This window comes from Lactuca saligna, chromosome 5 (assembly GCF_052625555.1).
Source record: "Lactuca saligna cultivar CGN05327 chromosome 5, ASM5262555v1, whole genome shotgun sequence".
Classification (NCBI taxonomy): domain Eukaryota; kingdom Viridiplantae; phylum Streptophyta; class Magnoliopsida; order Asterales; family Asteraceae; genus Lactuca; species Lactuca saligna.
The window spans coordinates 272030458-272054798 of record NC_136421.1 but is presented as its reverse complement, the minus strand read 5'-3'; the positions used below and the strand labels follow the sequence as shown (position 1 = coordinate 272054798).

Below are 24341 nucleotides of genomic sequence, written 5' to 3'. Positions count from 1 at the left end.
AAGGTTCTCTCATTACCAGCCTCTGTTCTCTCATTACCAGCCTCTGTTGTCTTGAAGCCCTAAAACGGTTTTAGAGAGATTTGATCCTTGTGTGTGTTTTGGTGTGTGTTTGGTGCATCTTGAAGAAAAAGAGCTCATTGTAGGATGATTAGTTTGCTTAGTGCTTGAAGCTCCAACACTTTCTTCACCTAATGAAACTTCGTTCAACATTGGCAATTTTATCTCCGATTCCTTTCTTTTTAACTACATTGATTAGTTGGCTTGTACTCTGATTATTTTCTTCCATCCATCGATTTAGACCCTATATAATAATGTTCTGATTAAACTATATTATAATAGAATAATGACATCCAAAAATAACGATTTTTCGACATAGGGATAAGTATAAGGAGGTAGCCAACTAATTTAGTCGAACTGAAATCGCAGTCAGAACCGATGGCTCTTTTAAAGTTGAAAATACAACCATAATCACTTTAAACGATTCTTAAACTTTTGAAACCAGTCCTAGAATCGTTTCTAGATTCACGAGCAGATAACCTGGTTACGTAAAAATTAAAGATGTATGTATTTGTGAGGATTAAATATAAAAGAATACGACTAGATTTAAATCGTATAAGAAGCATAATTGTGTTATTATAAAAGATAGTATCAAAGAATTATGAGATAGTAAATGGTGGAGTATAGTAACTTCATTATATCTGTTCTAAAAACCAAATTAGGTCGAGTTTTCCACAGGCTTTGGTTAACCCTTCCATTTTATATCTTTTTTAATTTTCACTCATCTACTTTATAAAATGATATTTTGTATCTTTATACTTTATAAAATGTTAGGTTTGCCCTTTTAATTTTGAAGTTTTAAAATGTTCATTTTATCCCCCTAATTTTATCTCATTACTTTTTAAAATGTTTCTTCTATCCCTTTGACTTTGAACATTCTAAGATGTCACTTTCACCCCTCTATTTTTTAAAATTTCATGTGTATCGTTGTAGTATATATGATCTGATTCTCTTACAGATACGACCTATTGACTTTGTAAAATATCATTTTGATCTCCTTAGCTTTGAACTTTATAAAATTCTTTAAGTTACAAAAAAACTAATTTATCACATGTTTACTTTTGTTGTGGGTATGGATAAATTCGAGGTGGTCAATATTTTGACGTAAATTAAAATTTTCGTTTGATAATTTAAAAAATCATGATTTTTTATGTATATGGCGGTATAAATTTGGATTTGTATACGTTTCGGGGAAAACAAAAATAACGTTTTCGTGTTTATTTTTATGCATTTTGCTTAACATGGCTTTAGTTCCTGGTTTTTGTGTCTTGACAAATTAAGTCTTACATTTCTACTCTTGCTAAACAAGTTCATGTTTTAAATTTATTACTGCCTAGCAACACCTAATGGTGAAAATTCTAGTTATATAATAATACTAGACGAATGCTTGCGCATTGCACAGAAGCATCTATATAGTTGAAAGAAGAAGTCCAACGTTGTCATTTGACATGGATTGGCTTGATCCTCACCATACCAATTTCATGTGCTGCGAAGAGACCCCTCTCCTTACCCAACCGATTAACGAAACTCTTTCAATCTATAACGAAAAACCTTTGAATCATCTCTAGCATCCAGACTCATAAATATATATGTAAGAGGTACCACGCTCTTTCCTAACCCACAATAGAAATAGGAAACAAAAAGCAAAAGACATCAAGGGTATCCCAGGAATTTATAACCTTTCCGAAGTATTCCCAGAAGATCTTTCAGAAATATCACCCATGTGCCAAGTTGAATTTGGAATTGACACTGGAACAAAATCACTTGGTACTCCACCCGCTATCTCACAACTCGAGTTCTAACATGACCAAAAATTAGGACATCATACTCGGGTACATCAATACACCATCACAACGTCTCATGCGGTCTTGCCTTAACCACTAATACCCTACTTACGCAACTCGAAACCTCGAAATGCTCCCATCTCCCAATTGGAACATGGGGGAATCATCAACGACTGAATACACGTTGACAAAAATCTGAAGCTCTACCCTCTACTGATCATCGCCCATATGAACTAATCATACCGACTTTGAAATTGGATGATAAATCAATTGCTGCCCCTTCCTGGAGTATAAATCACAATCTATACCTATACTTGCAAATCTCAGCTATTGTACCCTGAACTTAGTGACCCAACTGCCTCGAACTCAAGACTTGCAAACCCGAAAAATCCCTAGCCATAATAAATTCTTTGACCAGTGGCCACATGATGTGGATTCCCTCATCCTTTCTTAAGCACATACACATACATCATCTTGCCTTGCACCACGCCTCATCCACCAATAACCCAGGTCTTATGTGTCCGCACCGCAGATCTCCATAATCAGTTCTCTAACCGAACTTGAACAAATTGTTGATCTTCTCAACTGAATACCCAGTTCTCCTCCACTCAGGGTTCGAACCCTCACCAGTCAGCATACTAACAATTTACTCCACAGACTTTTTCACTAGGTACATCACACTTGACTCTTGGAACGTACCATACGAACACTCAATGATCTTCCGGATGGAACCCTAGAAACTCCAATATCCCGTAACTCAGACAAGAATCTCAGAATCCTCCTCTAGTCACCTCGAAACCTCAGACTGACACACTGTTGGATACCTCAACTGATCCGAATTAAATCTGACTCTTAATCTCAAAATAATACACTATCAAACACCTCATCTCTGATTCCTAGACCAGCCTCCCAATGCGGAAATCATAAAAAAAAAAAAAAAAAGAGCCCTCACTCTCACAGTTGTTATACAACGAAGACAACAAGGGCCACCGCCCCGATATACTCCTCTTAACCACCTGAAACTGTTGCTAAAAGTATGCCTCCCTCAAAAGGCACTTCCCCGATCTCTTCCATCATGGACCCATAAATAACTCTCTCATGGTATAAGAAATGCCCCGCAGAAAACATACTACCCAAAATACTCTGGTGAAAATGTTGCAACCCTATACTACCCCACGGGGTTTACCTTCAAAACTATTAAACCGGAAACTTGTTGGCTCCTTCGTTTCTTCCATAAACGGGGACAACACAACTCTTGTCACAGAAGATGACGTCTCATCTATCGATCGATTGCTCAACTCAGACCGCGATCCTCCAATAAGCATCACCTCTACTCATCCCTGAGTCTTGCGACTCCAACTGGAATCTCACCAATCAAATTTCTTGGAAACTATCTTGATTCCCCCTCACGGTAGGCTCTATTAAAACTCGCTCAACTTGGCCCTCGGGCCCCACATGGTATCACATCTGATCTAAGTATAATCAATCACAATGGGATAACTTGTAAAACCAGAAACACTAACCGCCACTTATCATGGTACTCGAACCATGTGATTACCTCTCAATCTGCTACGAATCATGGTACCTGAACCATGAGATCACCTCTCAATCTACTACGAACCATGGTACCTGAACCATGTTATCTCCTCTCAATATGCTACTTAGAACCTTTGGAATTCTCCCTATATCGAGTATGGGTCCTCTGCTATCAGTAGTACGGGCCCATACTAACTGCCACATCTACCCATACTTTTTCACATAGACCATTCCAGAGTTCCTAAGTAGCTGCTCGACCTTCTCGATCACCTATCCCATTAAACCTGGTTGATCCTCTGCGAATACTCTCCTCTATCAGTGTACTTAACTGACTAAGGTCACCCTAGGCTCTTCCTAGGTTGCCCCAGTTCTCTGCCATCAGCTACTGAAGAACTCCTTCTAACGCCAACCATTTACCTCTTGAATATCGTCATATTCACTTAATATCTGACTCCCATCATCAAGAGTCCCACAAAGCATGAAGCAAGCAGCATTCGGGCACCTAATAGTCTCTATCAGCACGTAAAACCACTCTAGGTTACAACTCCACTTGCTTTACTCGCACTCAAAAGGTATCACCGAACGCAAACAACTCTGACCTTCGCGGGTATCTAAATACTCTCTGAGTAGGCTCCTCCTATAACGCCCTGTTCCGAATTGACTTTTAGTCTAAGTATGTGGCCTGAAGATTGGTCATCATAAGGATTAGGGATTTTGAAAAGGTAGGATCTAGGCCCATTTGGGTGCGGGTGTTGTATTATAAGTGATTCGGGTGTTCGGATCATGTTTTGGAGCCAAGGGGTATATCGGTAAAGTGGTAGTTCAATCTCTTTATGAGTTTTGGATTTTTGTTTAGAAGGTTTTGAGGTGAGAATAAGTTAATGGATGCATAGAGCTTCTCGCCACCTTTCCGTGGATATAAGGATCGTTGGAATCGAGCTTATAACGAAGAAGTTATGGCCTTCAAAAGTTTCATGGTACTTCAGGCTTAGCCGAGTACACGGGGTGTACACAAAGAGTACGCGGGGTGTAATAGTGGAGAAGGCAGTACGTTGTGCGTACCTTGGAGTACGTTGGGCGTACTGACTAGGATTGTCGTGAATGTTCTTTGGAGTACGTTGGGCGTACCAGAATTTTGCTGGGCATACGCCAGTCAAATCAGAACCCTATTTTAGGGTCTTGGACCCTATTTAAGCTCCTTATCTCATAACCTAACCCTAATACCTTCAGCCTCCATCCCTCCAAACCCTAGAAATCGACCCTTATCCCCATTTAAGTAATTGTAGAGCTTCAAAGTGATTTTTGGTGTAAGAGGAGGAAGAAGGAACTTCTTGAAGAGTCATTGTTTGACTTGGAGCTTTTGGATACAAGCTTTGTGCACCTAGATCTATCTTCTGTAGGTATAAAGTCTCAACATCGACAACTTTTTCATGTAGATCTAGCTAAGTGGTACATTGTTATGGTTTTTTGGTCCCTTTGAGGTGGTTCTTGTGAGTAGAAGTTTCTCTAGAACCTTTGAGCCTCTTATTTGGTCCTTACTGAGGTTATGGATTCATAAAGTCTAGATCTTGAGAGGTATAAACCTTCCATGCATGATTTGGTAGTCATTTGATGAAGTTTGGAAATTAGGTTTTAGTTTTAGGCCCCTGTTGAGTTATGCTAAGTCATAAAGTTGGAGACTTTATGACTTAAGAAGTCCCTTGAAATTAGATCTGGAAGTTTGGACTGAGGTCTTAAGGTATTAAGAAGTTCTAAGACATTTTGGGAGTGATTTTGACCTTTCGGAATTCATCTTTGGTATTTGGGATTCATTAAGCCATGCAAAGGCTTAAAGCATTTGACTTTATGGGTTAAGTCACTTATATTAAGCCATTTTGAGGTTTTGGACGTCTTGGCTTAATGGATTAAGAGCTATGATTAAGAGTTGGTCAACAGGAGGAGTACGTTAGGCGTACAAGCCTGTACGTGCATCGTACAAGCCCTTAAGCCAGTACGCTTAACGTACAAGCTGGGTACGCCCTGCTTACTCAGTAGAATGCGACTTTGGTTTTTAGGCATCGGTTTGGGCCATCTTATGGGCTTGTTGCTTTGCGTGTTGTTGGGCCATCAGAATATGAAGTGTATTGGACTGGAAAGAATGATTGGGCCTCATGGAAAGACTGACGTATAGGTTTGGGCCCAATTTAGAAAATTAGGCCATTGATTGGATTATGGAAATTATAGTGTTGGGCTTTTGTTTGGGTTATGGCCCTAGTTCCGGATCATATTGGGCCATGGGTAGAATGGTGATTTTACCCCATGCATGGATTAAGGATTTTGGTATGGGAACCAATAGCTAGTTAGGTATATTGATTGGTATTGATAGCTCGGGAAGTGGGCAGGGCAGCAGCAAGGATTTCTTCGGAAAGCTTCTACATTCGAGGTGAGTTAACTTCCAGTAGAGGTGGGTCTAAGGTACCAATGCATGCCCACTAGTAGGTGACTATGTATGAGATGATTGTCTTTGTGATAATTTTCTGGTTTGCAACTACCTTATATGCTCTATGTGCTAGGATGCTCTGTTATATATGTTAGTAGAATTAGGGGTGAAATAGTCCCCGGATACCAGTTGAAAAGATACCGAAGGGGTTGCCAGAACCCATGCATGCCTAGCAGTACATTATGTTATGTTATTATGTGGTAGTGGTAGGGGTGAAATAGTCCCTGGTTATTGGTTGAAAGATACTGAAGGGGAGGTTAGCCCCTGGTTACTGGTTGAAAGATACCAAAGGGAATGTTAGCTCATGGTTACCAGTTGAAAGATACTGAAAGGGTAGGTCGGGCACCTAGATATGCCTGATAGTATATTTGTGTATGTTATGCTATGTTATTATGTGGTAGTGATAGGGGGTGAAACAGTCCCTAGATACCGGTTGAAGTTATTGAAGGGGTAGGCCAACACCCGGATATGCTTGGCAGCATGTGTGTTGTATGGTATGTGGTATGAGGGGGGGGGGGGAGTCACTAAGCTTCATGCTTACAGTTTACAATTTTTGTTTCGGGTACTCATTTTTAAAGGAAAGGAGCCGACTTGATCGAAGCGCATCACACTATGGTTTTCCGCACATGAGATCTTTAGGATTATACTCTGATATTGTTTTATAATTAATAACATGTTTTGATTATTTCTACCTTGGTTTTAACATGACATGATATTATGGATGTTTTATAATATTGTTGGTTTTATAATAACGTATTTAAAAATGAAAATTTTGACCTGTATTTTTGGGATGTTACACCTCTGATGGTCATCTAGGTATTCTCTCCTAGATTACTCCTCTACTCAAAGCTCTCCTTCTAAAAGATTCCTGTTGGATACTCTTACTCCGCATATACTCAAAGCACATCACAGATAGCAACATTCCTAGGCTAAGGCATCACAAATCAGGCAACTCTAGTCCTAAAATATGAAACACCTAGCCTATCTTCTAGCATGCATCACTAATATCTCAATAATAACTCATATCACAAATAAGTAAGGGTATTTTGGGAAATCACCTTTCGGGCTCTGGCTAATTGTACACACTGCTCCTTCTCGTTTTTCTCTTAGAAACTCTTGCTTGTTTTAGAAAAATCATTTATGTTGAATTTTTTTTCTCAAATCCTCAATTTGAGTCCAGATATTCCTGAAGGTGCATCCGAGTCCCTCAAACCAAGGCTTTGATGCCAACTTGTAACGACGTAGAATTTCACACAAAATTATCATTTAAAATCACATTTCACAAAAATCTCATTTACTTCATTTACAAAACACAACCTCATAATTATTTAATAATAATCCAGGATCCTCAAAACATAACTCCTATTCTGGTGTGTACAATCAAGTCGGTGCCTTCCTACGATCCTGAGAAATTTCTGAAACACATAACACATAACACGGTAAGCACGAAGTTAGCGAGTTCCCCAAAATACAACACACAACTCATTAGCCACTCGAGGCCATAACACTGTAAGATCCTCCGGTCAATGTGTCTCAGTGGGACCCTCCGGTCCCATAACTTAGGTGGACCCTCCGGTCCTAACTCAGTAAGTACAGAATAATACACAAGGATACCACTCATGGTAAGTATAGTGAGAAGACTCACCTCGGATGATGAACAACCCCTATAAACGTTGCTGCTACACACCGGCCACTAACTCTATGTCAAACTCACAATTAACCCAAATTAGGAACTAAGTCCAAACTCTCACTCATTAGATCTAAAGGTAATCCACTAACTATCCGATTAACAACCTGAAAATCATTGGGCCCTACAAGGCCCAATAATGAATGGGCTCTCCCAAGGCCCAACTCTCTAGTCCAGGAAACAAGCCCAACTCAAGGGCCCAATGCATACTTATAATATTTCTCTGCTCAAAGTCTATAATACACTTGCCAAAGATTCAAGCCCAACCCTTAAGGCCCATAATAAGATTAAGCCCAGAAGCCCACAGTGAGGTTACAAGGGGAGTACCTCCCTTGGTACGCTCAATATACTCACGCATGCATGAAACTGATCGGGGACTGATATGGGCATATTTAGTTATAAACTTCATGCATTATCTTAATACTTTATGTTGATTTTATCTCATTTAATGAACAAAAGGTGCTTAATTAGTTTAGAATTTCATTTTTCAGCAATAATGACATGCTAGGAAGGAAAAGGAAGCGGAACTAGTGATTGGTGGCTTGGATATTGGATTTTGAAGAAAGAAGGATGTTGCTGGACAGCTTGACCCCTAGTCAGTGTTTTGGTCATATCTCATGAACCGTAACTCTGATTGACGAGATTCAAAATGTTCTGAAAAGCAGACACAATTTCGGACGATTTTCGTGTTTTGAAAAAATGCTGATTGGAAACATACTCGGCGAGTAGGGTCGATTACTCGCCGAGTTGGTCAGAAGTTTCGCGATTCTGGACGCGCTGACTTGCCGTACACGGGTTTTAAGTGACGGACTCACCGAGTAGGTCCCTGGACTCACCGAGTAGCCTCTGTTTTGTGAAAATCTATATAAAGGGACTTTCAGATCGATATCATAGCATATAGATGAACCCTTGGAGGCCAATTGTCGACTAAAGGTGCTGCTGGAGCGTGGGAAGCAAGGGAATCAACCCTACATTCAATTTTAAGGAGAATCAAGTCAAAATCAAGTTTACTCTTACCTAATCTCTTGTTTGAACTATGTTTTTGCCAATTGATTTCGTTTTTGTGCTTCTTTCTACTGTAATCATGAGCTAAAAACTCATAACTTCTGTTTAGGTAGATGAATTTGTGAACATGGATTGATTATTTGATTAGGATTAATTTTAATTGGTGATTATGTTTTATTAAGCTTGTTAAAGAGCCTTATGTGTTAACAATAACTATTCTTCTGTTAATAAATTAGTGATTAGGTTGTATGAACATCTCTTAGTTATTAATTTCATATGATTTATTGTGACCACATAGTTGTATGTCTAGGAATAACGAATGTGAAACTAGAATTAACTAGAAGATAGGTAAGTTAATGTGTGAGATTGTTTGATGAACATCAACAAGAGGTTAATTGAAGGGCCAATTTAATTAACCATTACAAGTCTTATTTAACCCGAATCAATAACTAGGAAATTCGTTAATTTAGACAACTGGCCACTGCTTGAGTTAATTTGTTTCCTAAGGATTAGTAATAGCAAACGTGAAACTAATCATCTTAGTCGGTAGCCAATGAAGAATTAATCCGATACATTGAAATCATCCATGGGAACAAATGAGTCGAACCTAAACAGAAGTCCTCTTTATTATTGAATTTAGTTGATTTTTATTTGCTTAGCTCTTAGTTTCTTAGTTTAAGTTTTAGTTAATTGTTTAAGTTTCTAGTCTTGCAAAACTAGAGAAAACCCCATTTCTATTATTTGTTTTATTTAGATAATATTAGCATTTATTTTAATTGTTTACCGTTTCCTGTGTTCGATACCCTACTTGCTTGAACTATATTACTAATCGATAGGTACACTGCCTTTCGTGTGTTTATTTTGTGTCTAAGTTAGTAGGATTAAAACTAGTTGGTTTTACACACATCAAGTTTTTGGCGCCGTTGCCGGGGAACGGTTCTAAATAGTTAATTTTATTTGCTCATTGTTATTTTTTTTATTTGTTGATTAATTTTTTTTGTTTAATTTTTATTTTTATTTTTATTTATTATGTATTTTCCAAATCTCGATGCTCTTGATGCTTTTCTTGAGGAAGTAGTGCAGGTAAATGAGCAAAAAGACGAGGACTATGACTCAGATGATGATTTGAAGAAATTTGATAGATGGTTAGATAAAATCTTGCCCAACACACAAGAACAATCTGAGTCACAAGATCTAGATTTAAAAGATGAAGAATTTAATCCAGAAAGAGATTTGGAAGAACTAGAAAGATTGCTACCAGAGGGGTCAGATGAAGAACAAGAAAAACCTGAGTTGCAGGAACCAAGTTGTGGTTTGACCATTACCACGACGTGGCCCCCTGTTCTTCCGGTTTGTGTTTCGAAGCGTGGGGTGACGACTCCAACTTTGGAGAAAGTTCTAAATCACGATCCATTTATGATTAGTATCCAACCGGTCCCAACCCTTGTCAGAATTCTTGGGTTTTATGTATTCAAGCTCGTTTGGCCAATTTTAGAAGTAAAGAGCCAAATTTCACAAATTGGTCCAAAGAAAATATTTAATGCAATGGATGGATTGGCATTGAGTTTATTGGAAGTTTATTAGGTTGGGAGTCCAGCTAAAGACTCGCACAAAAAGAAGCGCTTGCGGGAGGCAACCCGTCATTAGAGTTTGCTTTTCTTTTTCTTTCTAAACTTCTAGTATTTAGGGATAATTTAAGATTTTTATTTTGATTTATTTTTATTATTACTTGGTATTTGTTTTTGATCTTTTCAGTTTGAGTGTAAGGATGCATGTGAGGGTCTAGAGTCAAGGCTGATGAAGCGAGAAATCGAGTCTAGGAGAAAGAGGAAACGAAGTTTTGAGTCAAGCTATGAGTCCAATTGATAGAAGGGTTATATAGTGTTTATTACCTAAAGAAAAATGAGGGAAATTATTAGTTTATATAACCCCCATACATCAGAAACGGACTTGGGCAGAATAAAATTTTTGTCACACATCGGTCTACTCGCCGAGTGCATCTTATGGACTCGCCGAGTCCATGTGAAAATTCACGATTCTTCTGCCATTTACGCTTCAACTCGATCATTTTCCGAGCATTTCCAAGAGTTTTTCCCTTATGTTTGGAGCTTTTATAAAGACTGTACCACACGAGATTTTGACACCCAAGACATGGATGAGCTATTCCCATGTCTAAAGTCAGTTGAAGATGGAGCTTTAAATGAAGAAGTTCAACCTTGCAACTACTATCCCAGGGGAGTTTGTTCCAATTCCCTCTTTATTTTATTGTTCTTTATCATGCATAATATGAAATGGGGACATTGCATAAGTTAAGTGTGGGGTAGGGGGTTGGTTATATTACTTAAAATTTTAGTTAATTTATGATAAATTTAGAAAATTTTGGTAAAGCAATTAGGATTCCATGTTAGAATTATATTTGATGATTGCATGAAGACCCAAATGTTTAGTTGAGACTATATACGTTCTAGTGCATTTGTGGCTTCCTTATTCCAGTGAAATCATGGGACAAAAACACAACCTCGCTTAGTTTAAAGGATGCAATATGTTTAGCATCGTGTACCAGAAATGTATACAGGAAAATTATTATCGTTAACCAATAAAGGTTGAAGTTGAGCGCCCCTGCTTAAGCATGTAGGGATTTGAGTGAAAAAATGTGAGGAACATGTAAAGAGAGAGAGAGAGAGAGAGAGAGAGAGAGAGAGAATTACAAGAAAAAGTTTGAAGAATTTTTGGAGCATCAGGGACACCAACCTAGTACGTGAGGCGTACTGGATCTTACGATGGACGTACACTTAATTTTGCTTTAGTCCATTCCCTTGGTCTTAACCCATTAAAACCTTAGCTCATTTCTCAGATCTGAACTCCCTGATATCTCTTACTACATAAAGTCAATGACTTTAATCCTTAGAATGGATGATTAGGTCACAAACACTCAAAACACTCATCCTCTTTTCTCATAAAGCTCATATCTCATGCATGACTCGATTCTAATGTCCAATATTGGATTTTTATGACATTACTCCACTAAATACATACAAAGGGTGTTAATCAAGGTCTCCAGGACAAAACCCTAAAATACCCTAATATGATGCTCAAAACAAAAGAGTGAGAAAGCTTGAAGCTTTATACCTCCATATGAAGCTTCCAACTCAGATATGCTCAGATCCAAGGCCTCGATTTCTCACACCTTCTTTTCCAAAGCTCATTCTTTACTCCAAGAACACACAAAATCACTCACAAGCTCCATGAACGATGGATTAGGGTTTTAGAGGTTTTATTAACTGAGGATAGTGGCCAGGAATGAGGCTATCTTATTCTTTATACAGGGACACATCCAAAATTAGGGGTTTCCGTTATGTGCCTAGTACGCCTAGCGTACCCTCTGGTACTCCCAGCATACTAGGTGGCTCCGCTTAAAACCCACGCACATGAGTATGCTAAGCGTACACACACGTACGCCCAGCGTACTCAACTGCTACCTTTCTCAAATAAGGGACTTATCCTGCCAAAACTTCAAACTTCCATTGCTTCCTCGATATAACCCTGATTCCAATGAACCTCATACCAACAGAAAGGTGTTGAAACGCCCTACACTTCTAGCAACTCGTCGCAACCCCTAGACTTCCTTGATCCTGGGTTGCATCCCACAAACCCTAATCCCAGACGATCTGAAATAGGATGTTACAAACACCTATATAGTTGAAGTCTTTACAAATATATGTTTTTTTTAATATAGAATAAAGTTTTTGTTAAATTTGATATAATAATTCGTACTCTAAATTGATACAATATATTGATTATTTTGAATTATATTATAATATATGCATCTATTATAACTGCGTAATCTCAATTGTTTGAATGACTTCTATCCGCAAGTTACACATGAATAAAATTAAATATAGTATATGGTTTAATGTTAATTATAGTTGTTGTTATTGTTAAATAATTTCTTAAAATTTATTTGCTTAATGTTTTAATTTCTATCATTATAATTATTTAAAATATCAAACATTATTTTTTTTTATTACTGTAAGTTATTTTAAGGTACTTATTTGAAAACTTTTAACGATTATAAAAAAAATATTTTAGTTCAGTTGAGATTATAATTTAGTTTTTTGCATTTATCACTTTTAACTATTTACCAAATATTCTTTGGTTTTTTAAGTGGATCAAAAATTTATATTTAAGTTGACATTGTAATGTTATATTTAAATTAACAATTTAAGTATTTTGTTAAAACTGTTCAAAAGTAGTAACTTTAAACTGATAATGGTTTACATACAACAACATATTAAATCTAATAAATTAAGTATAATATATTAAAAGTTAAAGACATAACTTTATAAGTAGAAGTAAAGATATTGTTTTAAAATTGAAATTTAGTATATTTATGATTACATTATAGATTTGATATTTATTTAACCTTGTTAACCAACTTATAATCATTATTAGAAAAACAATATAATTAATCACTTTTAACTATTTACAAAATATTCTTTGAGTTGTTTAAGTTAAACTGAAATTTATATTTAATTTGACCATGTAATGTTATATTCAAATTAATAATTTAAATATTTTATACAAATTGACCCAAAATTGTATCTTTAAAATGATAATGGTTTACATCCAACAATATATTAAAACTAATAAATTAATTATAATATGTTAAAAGTTAAAAAACTTAAATTTATACGTAAAAGTAAAGATATTATTTTAATATTGAAATTTAGTTTATATATATGATTACACTTTAGATTTGATACTAGGCGTACCATCGCGCTTTGCGCAATTAGTCATGTTTCGGGCATTAACCGAATGATCAAATAACATAAAAATCCATCAACTTATATTTTGATACTATTTAATATAGTCCATACTTTATAAACTTTACTTTTACTTTTATAATATCCAATATATATTGTAAGTTTTTTGTATAACATTAATATAATCTACTTTTCTTATCTTCGATGATAGTTTTTGGATAAAATAAGAAATAAGTTGTTTTGAATAAACTATTAATAAACAATATTGAACTAATAAGTTTTGTATTACATTATTTATATTACACAAAAACATTCAAGGTTTCATATATGAACTTTCAAATATTAAACATTGAAATTAAAAATCAAGTCATACAAAATATATTATATTACATAAATTGCTCAAGAGTTTTAAAATAAGCATATTCGTAAATATGATATTTAATTTTAATTACATATTTTGCAAGGCGTACGTTTGACTTTATGTTGGTGCGCCGACAATCTTCTTTCTTAATTTGTACCTAAAAAATTAAGGTGAATAGGAATATAAAATAGATATTACTAAACATTAATATAAATAATTAAAAAGGGTATGTGGATCTCCTACCACCGGTTAAAGACAACATACATCTCTAGTGGTATCGATTCCCATGTGAAATTGAAGTAGTCATTCGATGTACACATTGTGTTCTAATTACATAAACAAATATGAATAACAAAACATAAAAATGTTATCTTTATGTAGAAAAAATATTTTAGTTAACTAACAAATTAAGTAATATAAGTTTAAGAGTTGGGAGTTTCAAAACATTAATATTTTTATTAATCAATCACTTAAGTAACACATGTTTAAATTTTTACAATCATTATTAAAAAACATTTGAAATATTAGATTTTAAATGAATTTTAGTTTAAGTTTTTTGACCTCTGTTAATATATATATATATATATATATATATATATATATATATATATATAGAGAGAGAGAGAGAGAGAGAGAGAAAGAGAGAGATGGAAAATATAACGTATGTATGAGTTTTTAATTAATTATCTTTTTGAAATGGTACAATCACAAAACAAATAAAAACATATTTAAAATATTTAATTAAATAATTTCGACATCACCCTGTATAACATATAATCAATATATTAACGATTAAAACACAATAAACAACGATTATATTACAATAATTAAAAAAAAGAAGAAAATATAAAAAACGAATTAGTATAACAAACTTACAAATTAAAAACTCTAATATAATAACATATATCAAAAAGTGGTCATAAGACCTCAACCCAACACAAAAACATTTAAGTTGTTTTTTTTTTTTTTTTTTAAATAATTTGTATACGATTTGTATGCATGTATTTCCAAAAGATTGATCTTTTTATAGTAACTTTTCACTAAATGCTAATTAAACATAATATAAATTATAAAACTTTTGAGTGTTCATCATAATTAAGAAAACTTTTGAGTTACATTATTTAAAAAATGGAGTTTCAAATGAATGTAGTTTGAGGAAGTTAAAAATAGAGTTTCAAATGCATGAGATTCAAGAAAAAACATATTAGCTTTATAAATATACTAGGCGGATGCCCGCGCGCTGCGTGGGATATAAAAATAATATTTTGTTTTAAAAATAACTAAATTATTGTTATTAACAATTAAATAATAATTTCATAAAAATATAAAAAAAATGTTTTTTAGTATTTTATTATGTTGAACTATATTATAAGAGATAAGGTTGGAACTCGAAGTTGTTTTGCATATACAAACTTATATGATTAAAATAGAAAAAAAAACATAATTTTTAGAAATAAATAAATCGTTATTGTTATCTATTAAATAATAATTTCATATTAAATTAAAACGTTTATATTAAATATTATCATTATGTAGAAAATACGATAATAGAGACATATTTTTATCTATATTAAATTTTATCATTCTGTACAACATATGATAATAGAGACAACTTTTTATCTTAAATAGTAAAAAAAATGTTTTATATCATAAATATTACCATAATTATGTAGAACATATGATAATAGTGACGTCTTTTATAATGTTAAAAATTTAAATTGTATTACATACATGGTTGTAAAACTTGGCTAACACAACCAAATACTTCGCATGTTACTTAAACTCGGCCTCCAATGGAATTGAGTTTGCCTAACTTAGCCAGAAGACACTCGGATCCTTATTAAACTTGATCCAAATCTAAAAGATATGATCCAAAATCATTTTGGAAATTCTAAAATTTAATTGGTCACTTGTCGACAAAGACAATCTCACCAAAGAATACACTCAATGTCCAACAAAGTTAGATGCAAGGAAGATCTCATGGCTTACTCCCTTTCAAATATTTCACAACCTTTCCTATTTATAGAGGAGAATACATTCTCTTGTTTACTCTCATGATCAATGTAGGATGAAGACATTTTAATTAAACTCATTTCTTTATTTGCCAATAATTTCATTTTGTTAAATAAAATATTAAATAATAAAAATAAAATGTTATCCAAAAAAATTATTGTTCAATAGTTCCATTTTTCAGTAATCTCGTAAGTTGCTATAAAAAATTAAGTTTTTATTTGAAAAATCACGGGAGTTTCAAATGTATGTGCTGAAAGGAAAATGCTTCCTTTATCGATCCAAATTGATCAAACTCAGATCGATTCAACTCAATATACCAAACTACATAACGGTTGTTCAACTGAAACTCTGTTTGAACCTAAAAGATTTTTGTTCAAAACCATTTTTGGGATTCTAAAACTTAAATGGACAGTTTCCAATAAAGATAATCTCACCAAACAATACCCTTAACATCCTAAAAAGGTAGGCATAAAGAAGTTCTCATAGTTTAGTCCATTTGAAGCATTTCACAACCTTTCCTATTTATAGAAGAGGAAACGTTCTCTTGTTTACTCTTACCATCGATGTGGGATGAAGACATTTTAATAAAACACACTTTCTTGTAAATAAAACATTATTCAACTTATTTAGTAAAACACCTTTCTCTTGTTTACCCTTTCTCTATTGTTCAATAGTTCCATTTTTTTATAATCTTGTAAGTTGCTATCCAAAAAAGTAAGTTTTTATTGAATAACTTTTTGTTCAATTCTAAAATAATGAATTAAGTTAGGTACTTAATATATAAAGTTTGTTTATATGTATATTCAAGATTCAAAAGTTCATTATAAAAAGAATTCATTTATAAAATATAATCTGCGTATATATTTCGTGCTTTTGATCAAATCGAATTTTCAAACAACTATAATTTTATGTTTAGGTCGATGTTTTTTATATTTATATAACATTATATAACTTTTTTAAAATATCATTGGAAACAATTTGAAAAATCATGGGAATTTCAAATGTATGTAATGAAAGAAAAATTCTTCTTTTATGGTCCAAATAGATCAAACTCGGACCGATTCAACTAAATATACCAAACTACATATTTTTTTCTAGTGAAACCCGATTTGTATATATTTCGTGCTTTTGAATCAAAGTGATTTTTCAAACAGTTATAATGTTAGGTTTAGGTAGATGATTTTTTATATTTATATAAAATTATGTAACTTATTTATAATATTATTAGAAATAATTTGAAAAATCATAGGAGTTTCAAATGTTTGTTGTGAAAGGAAAATGATTCCTTTATCAGTCCAAATTGATCCAACTCCGGTTCAACTCAATATACCCAACTACATAATTTTTTTTCGAACTGAAACACAGTTTAAACCTGAAAAAATTCGGTTCAAAACCAATTTTGAAATTCTTAAAGTTAACTAGATACTTGCCAATATAGACAATCTCACCAAATAATACCTTCAAAATCCTACAAAGGTAGGCATGAGGAAATTCTCATAGTTTTGTCCCTTTGAAACACTTCACAACCTTTCCTATTTATAGAAGAGGAAACATTCTCTTGTTTACTCTCACCATCGATGTGGGATGAAGACATTGTAATAAAACACATTTTCTTGTTTATAGAACATTATTTAACTTATTTATAATATTATTGTAAGAAATTGAAAAGTCATAGGAATTTCAAATAAATGTGGTGATAGGAAGTTAAAAAAGGGGGTTTTAAATGCATGAGATTCAAAAAAAAAAAATAACTTTATAAGTATGTATGATATGATAATTTATTTACTTTATTAATCAACTTATAGTATGATATACTTTTATTCTTATTCAAACACATTTTTTTCTTGTCAAACTTAGAGGCCTAGGAGAAATTCTACGGTATATTCTTTACCGTAATCATTGGCACACTAACTTCTAAAATAGGTTCATCACCAGACAAAAAAATAAGATTTATTTAGTATTCATATGCTATAGCATTTAAAGTCAAGGAGATTGATTTTGTTGAAAACTTAAACGGCTAAATTATATTTTTACAATGATTATTTTTAGACTTCCTTACTATTGAGCTAGTGTTCTACAAATGCGAGACAAAGGTCCCGTTTGATACATATCTTTTCAGGTCCAAACAAATATTTCTGGCTGACTGGATCGGAAAGACTGTTTGATTTACACAAAAGAACAGGTCTTTCCCGGTAAGATATGTCTTTCCCAGAAAGCCCCAAAATCATATTTTTCTGGCTGAATGGGCTGGAAAGACAATTATACACCAAACTCCGCCTCTATCTTTCTTTATTGGATTATTAATTTTTTTAAATAACTTTTTTAAATTTATTTTTTTATTGAATTATTATTTGTTTTCATCATTCAGCACAGTCAATCAGATGTACAATCAAACAGCATGGTTTCTTTCCCAATCAGAAAACTTTCCCACACAACACTTTACCAAACAACACTTTTCCAGACAGAAACTATCAAATGGGACCAAAATGTTTCAAGTCAATACTAGAGGACTTAAACATTATCCTGATAAAATTTAATTTAAGTATAAAATTTAAAATATTTTTATTTATAAATAAAATAGCGAGTATCCGCAGGACCGAATACCCAATAGGTTCTTTTATATATATATATATATATATATATATATATATATATATATATATATATATATATATTAAAATTGTCCACCCCTTAGCTACGCCGCTAAGGGATGGCAAAAATGATCTTTAAGTATTCCTTTTGTTGCATTTTGCAGTTTGGGATTTGTGCTAAGGGGATGACAAAAATGATCCTTTAAGTATTCCTGTCGTTTCGACTTCTATTATGTCGATTGATCACTTTTTTGGGTTTTATATATGCCGATTTTATACCACTTATGGAAGACATTGTGAAAGAGTAGATTATCGTGCCATTGCTGAGAGAGTTCTTATCAGGTAATTGTTTGTTGGAAATTTATTTTCATATATTCTTTAATTTGGTTCATTCCTTCTGTTTCTTCTCTTCTGTTCCTTGATCGAAACTTCAGCTATAAAGAACGCCATTAAAGACCATCTTCATAGGGGTTCCTCTCTATCTGTTGATGGTAGTTCAGACATGATAAGGTCCCCAGACAACACTTACACATATGCCTTCTATTGCTTCCAAAGCAAGCGAACTGAATTAATCAGTTGCAGGTATGATTTTCTTAAATCATTTTCTGAGTATTTCACATAGTTTAAGAACGTCTGTCTGTTTTATTTGGAATTTGATTTGGTTGCTCAAAGTTGCAGGTTCTCGATCAAAACTCATTATAAAATTAAACCCTATGACATGCATGCTTATAAGGTGTTCGCTGAAATGCCTAAGCCAATTAAGGTACTCATTCCACTTTACTTTACCTCATTCATTACTTGATTATATTTTATTAGGATTTTTCGTGAATTATGTAATTTCTCTGTATGCTTCAAATGATAGTGAACAATTATTCAAATATTATACTGGGTTTCAGTTGTGATGATGATGCTGGTGCTGTTGGAGAACAGAAATTTCCCAGGTAATTTTTTTTTTTTTTATTTGTGATGGTGGTTGCTCAATGATATTCATATTAAATCAATGCATAAATATGTTGTTGAATCTCATTCATTATGTTCCATCATATAGAACCAAGTACCTTTCTTGCATATTAACCAATAAAATGTCTTTGTTATATCTTGATTCCCCTAAAACCAATACGCATGACAACAACTTTAGGTTGAGATTTATGTAAAAAAAAAAACTAAATTGTTTATATATTATAGAAAACAATTTTCGGTAGTACAAAAAAAACTCAGTACACATTTAATGTCACGTTTTAGCAAATGGGGTGACTGTTAGTTTAAGCTATAAAGGAGCAACTTTTAACATAAGGGTAAAACGGTCATTTTCTCTAAACATAAGGGTGAAATGATTAATGATCATTCCTTCACATAAATAGTAATTTCTTTTTCAACTGATGGTTTTCTCCTATCCGGTTCAACTTTTGACCATTTTGCCCCTGGTATTACTTTGGTGAAATTCAACAGTTTTGCTTTACAAATAGGGAGGACAAATTTATGGTGTTTTTCAGTTGAAAAAACTCAAACCTCATGTTCTTCTTGGTTTATAATTTTGTAAATTAAGCGAGCATTTTTCATGAAATATATTCAACAATTCCAATTTGGCTTTATGTCTTTCTAAAAGAAACCAAGAAAGAAACCTCACCTGTGTCATAAAATGTATGTATAAGAATATTTATAAAAGTGTCTAATATATATATATATACATATGAACACGAAACAATCGTTTCACTTCTTAATATGGTTTTCCGAACTTTTAAAATGAATTATTCCAACATTTCATGTAAATTTGATAGTTTTTAAATTGCAGTCTCTGCGGACAAGAACCTGCTATGATGTATGGCTTTAGTTTATATCTACATAATTCTATAGATGTCAATTTGGTTTTTTTTCTTCATCTTATATGGGGTATCATGAAAGGACGCATGACCAACACCAAAATGACAGTCTTTTGATTTTTTTTTCTTCATCTTATGTGCATATTTGAAACACTTAGATGTCAATTTGGTAGCAAGAACGTGTTCTATGAGAAATAGTATGGGTTTTAAGTTTTAACATCTATATACAAATTTTTTGTTATCATTTTCCATATAATTCTAAACAGAAATTATGATAAATGGGGACTGGAATGGGGAGAATAGGAGCTAATGATGGTGGGTATGTTATTTATGTTTAATACAATGATTACCAAGTTAGAGTTTTAGGTTAACAGTGATTTTAATTGGTTGCTTCTGATATTACACTCATGGAACCACACTACTAATACAACATTTATTGCTTTTATGCAGCTACACGAGGATAACGTTTTGATGTATTTTGGTACTTAACACGAGATGACATACCATCCTTAAGAGTTAAGACTAACTTAATAATTTCTTATTCCTTTAAATACCCATGGTGGTTAAGAAACTTGGTTACTACAAGTTATAGTTTTAAGGGGTCTTATGGTTTAGCAGATAATTCAACAATTTGACATAATATGTTGAGGTGACACAAAAATTATGGCATGAAATTGTTTTTTTTGAGATTAAATGAGTACTTAGATGCTCTATGTTGCAAAATTAATTTGTTTAATGTGTAAGGGGTATAAGGGATACACGTACATGACCGAATGCAAATTGAAATTCTCATAAAATATTTGGCTATTGATTGTTTTATATGAGTTATTATACGTGTAGATGATGCCTTCTGTGACTAGGATAAGAGGTGATGATGATAGGAAGGGAAATAGGGGTGAATTGGTCATTTCACGATCACCGAGTGTACTATTGCTTTTGTAACTTAGGATTAGACTTTTAATTCTTATACAATTGATTCAAATTCAATTTTTGTAACTTTATTTCTTACTCATAATAGCAACATACTTACACTTCGATACCAATATGATCAATGGCCATCGAATCACCAACCATATATTGAGGATCCCATCGGTTTTCTTTGACATTAGTGGCAAATCTAACCCCCGCAAAGTGGGGTTTCTTATCTAGTTTAGTATTAATATACTGCCACAACGTAGGTAAAATAAAAAGACTTAGTTTCTTAAGAACTTATTTTTAAATCTCCTCGCTATCATGGAGCTATCTTTCTACAAATGCGAGAGGAAATGTTTCAAGTCATACTGATGGAATTAAACCATATTTTACTTATTAAAGTTTCTTTTCAAAATTCAATATATAAAGATCTAAAAATAATTTTATTTATAAATAAAATAAGAGGTACCTGGTCGGACATGATACCAAATAGGTTCTTGAGAGATAAAAATGTAATTCTTTTAGTATTAAAATACTATGACATTTACGGTCATAGAGACTTATTTTCTTGATAACTTAAACGGTTAAAGCATATTTTAAAATGAGTATTTTTAGACCTTCACCCTATCAAGGTGCAAATGTTCTACAAAAACTATAGGAGATGTTGCAAGTACCAGAGGACATAAACCATATTTTACTTGGCAAAATTTACTTTTAAATTTCAATATATTAAAAACTAAAAATATTTTTATTTATAAATAAAATTGCACGCCGGGTATCTATTATGTAACGATTCCAAAAAAAAAATCAGAACCAGAATTAGTTCTTGACGGTTCCCACTTTTCAGACAGAACTAAAGCTAATGACCTTGATTCCGGTTCTAGAACTGATATTTCGTATTCCAAAGGTAGGTGCCCACTAGAAGATGGGCTTTGGAATCGTATCGGAACCAAACCGGAATCGGTATAGCATTATCATAAGAACCGGGAACCGGACCGTCAGTTTCGGTGCCAGTTCCGCTTCCGGTCCCGGTTTTTCGGTTATTTTTTCAAACAAAAACCTGTTATAAATACGGTGAAACTAATCATGATGGAATTCATAATACATACATGTAGTTAGTTGGCTTCCAAAAACTAAAAGACAATTAAACTTTCATATTTAAAAAATGAAAAACATTGCATTGATATGTTGTCTTTCCGGACTTGTATAAGATTCAATATTTAACTAAACTATGATTTTTTTTATCATACATTTTAAAATGAAGTACAAACACTAAGTTACATGTTGAAAAAACATTTAAGTAAATCCGACTTTATATGAGTGAGTTGCAGTATTTTAAAAATCGGGATAAAAAAACATGTTGAAAAAAACGTAGCATTGATATGTTGTCTTCAGGGGCTTGTATATGATTCAATATTTACCAAAATATGTTTTTTTACAGTATAAATTGGAATACAAATACTAAATTACTTGTTGAAAAAAAATGAAGTAATTCCGACTTCATATGACCGAGTTATGATATTTTAAAAACCGGGATAGAATAAAAAAAATGTGCTAAAACAGAAAAACGCAGCATTGATATGTTGTCTTTCGGAGTTTGTATATGATTCAATGTTTAACCAACATATGATTGTTACAGTCTAAAATAAAATGCAAACACTAAATTACATGTTGGAAAAAAAATCAAGTAATTTCGACTTCATATTAGTGAGTTACGGTATTTTAAAAATCGAGATAGAATAAAAAAACATGCTGAAACGTAAAAAAACGCAACATTGATATGTTATCTTTTGGAACTTGTATATGATTCAATATTTAACTAAAATATGTTTTTTTTATAGTTTAAAATGAAGTAAAAACACAAAATTACATTATGAAAAAAAAGATCAAGGAATTCCGATTTCATATGAATGAGTTACGGAATTTTAAAAACCGTTTACGGTTTTTTGTGGAACCTGATTTTGGAATCGGACCAGTTTTGCTTTATCTTTTGGAACTTGTATATGATTCAATATTTAACTAAAATATGTTTTTTTATAGTTTAAAATGAAGTAAAAACACAAAATTACATTATGAAAAAAAAAGATCAAGGAATTCCGACTTCATATGAATGAGTTACGGAATTTTAAAAATCGTTTACGGTTTTTTGTGGAACCTGATTTTGGAAGCGGGACCAGTTTTGCTTTAAGTAGAGAACCACTAACGAATCATTATTAAATCCAGTCCTAGTTCCAGTTTGGTTCCGGTCCAGTTCTAGTTCCGGTTTCGGTTCCTGTTCCTGTTCCTATTATTGTTCCTGTTCTTGTTCCAGTGGTTCAAATGCTCATCCCTACTATCCATGTTTACCCTTAGTTATAGTCTTCTTCATGGTGAAATATGTCATGGGGCATTTGATGGTTGTCATTTAGTGTTAATTAATTATATAATGATTATAATTTGAGATTAAGTTGGACTAATTTGAATGTTTGAAAGTACCTTGTTAATATAGAGAAAAGTATTTTGAGTTGAAATTTTTCCTTAACCGGAGCATTAAGGATTTAAGTAATTGCTAAGAAAGTACAAGAAAGAGCCTTGGAACACTGTTTGCGGAGTTTTAACCAAGAGTCAAAGTATGTTATCTAAGTTGATCAAAGTTGTATTTTTAATTGGAATTTATCTCCGTTGACCTGGTGTCGTTGGTTGGAATATCGTGGATTGAAATAAGTGCTAAAGGAATGGAAATAAAACTTTGGATATTGAATTTGTGACAATTTCAAATGGTTTGATACAGTGACCATTTAACTTAAAAATCTTTCCTGTTTGTTCACTCTTAATTTCTATGGCACCATGATCAAACATGTTAGTAACAACAAAAGGTTCCACCCAACGAGACCTTAATTTACCGAAAATAAGTTTGAAACGAGAGTGATATAAGAGTACCTTTTGAACGGTAGTGAATACCTTTCGCGAGATCATCTTGTCGTGAAATGCTTTTGTCTTCTCCATATAGATTGCTTCGTTCTCGTAAGCATCATTCCTGATTTCTTCTAACTCGTGGATATCCACTCTTCTTTTCTTACCCTCTTCATCCATGCTCATATTCAACTTTTTGACAACCTAATATGCTCGATGCTCCAGTTCAACCGGTAATCGACAAGGTTTGCCAAAAACAATTCTATATGGTGACATACCAATTGAAGTTTTGTATGCTGTCCGATGAGCCCATAACGCATCATCCAATCGAATACTCCAATCTTTCTTGACTGGATTGATGGTTTTCTCTATAATGCCCTTGATCTGTTTGTTTGAAGCTTCACCCTGCCCATTGGTTTGCTGGTGGTATGTTGTGGATAC

General features: G+C 33.1%; 1 long non-coding RNA gene across 1 annotated transcript; it reads left to right on the top strand.

Annotated features, from left to right (window-relative positions):
* Positions 1 to 18415: 18415 nt before the first annotated feature.
* Positions 18416 to 20893, top strand: LOC145047830 (uncharacterized). Its single transcript, XR_013682472.1, has 5 exons — positions 18416 to 18618; positions 18711 to 18858; positions 18955 to 19039; positions 19173 to 19217; positions 20547 to 20893. It is a non-coding gene; the product is annotated as an uncharacterized LOC145047830 (long non-coding RNA).
* Positions 20894 to 24341: the final 3448 nt, after the last annotated feature.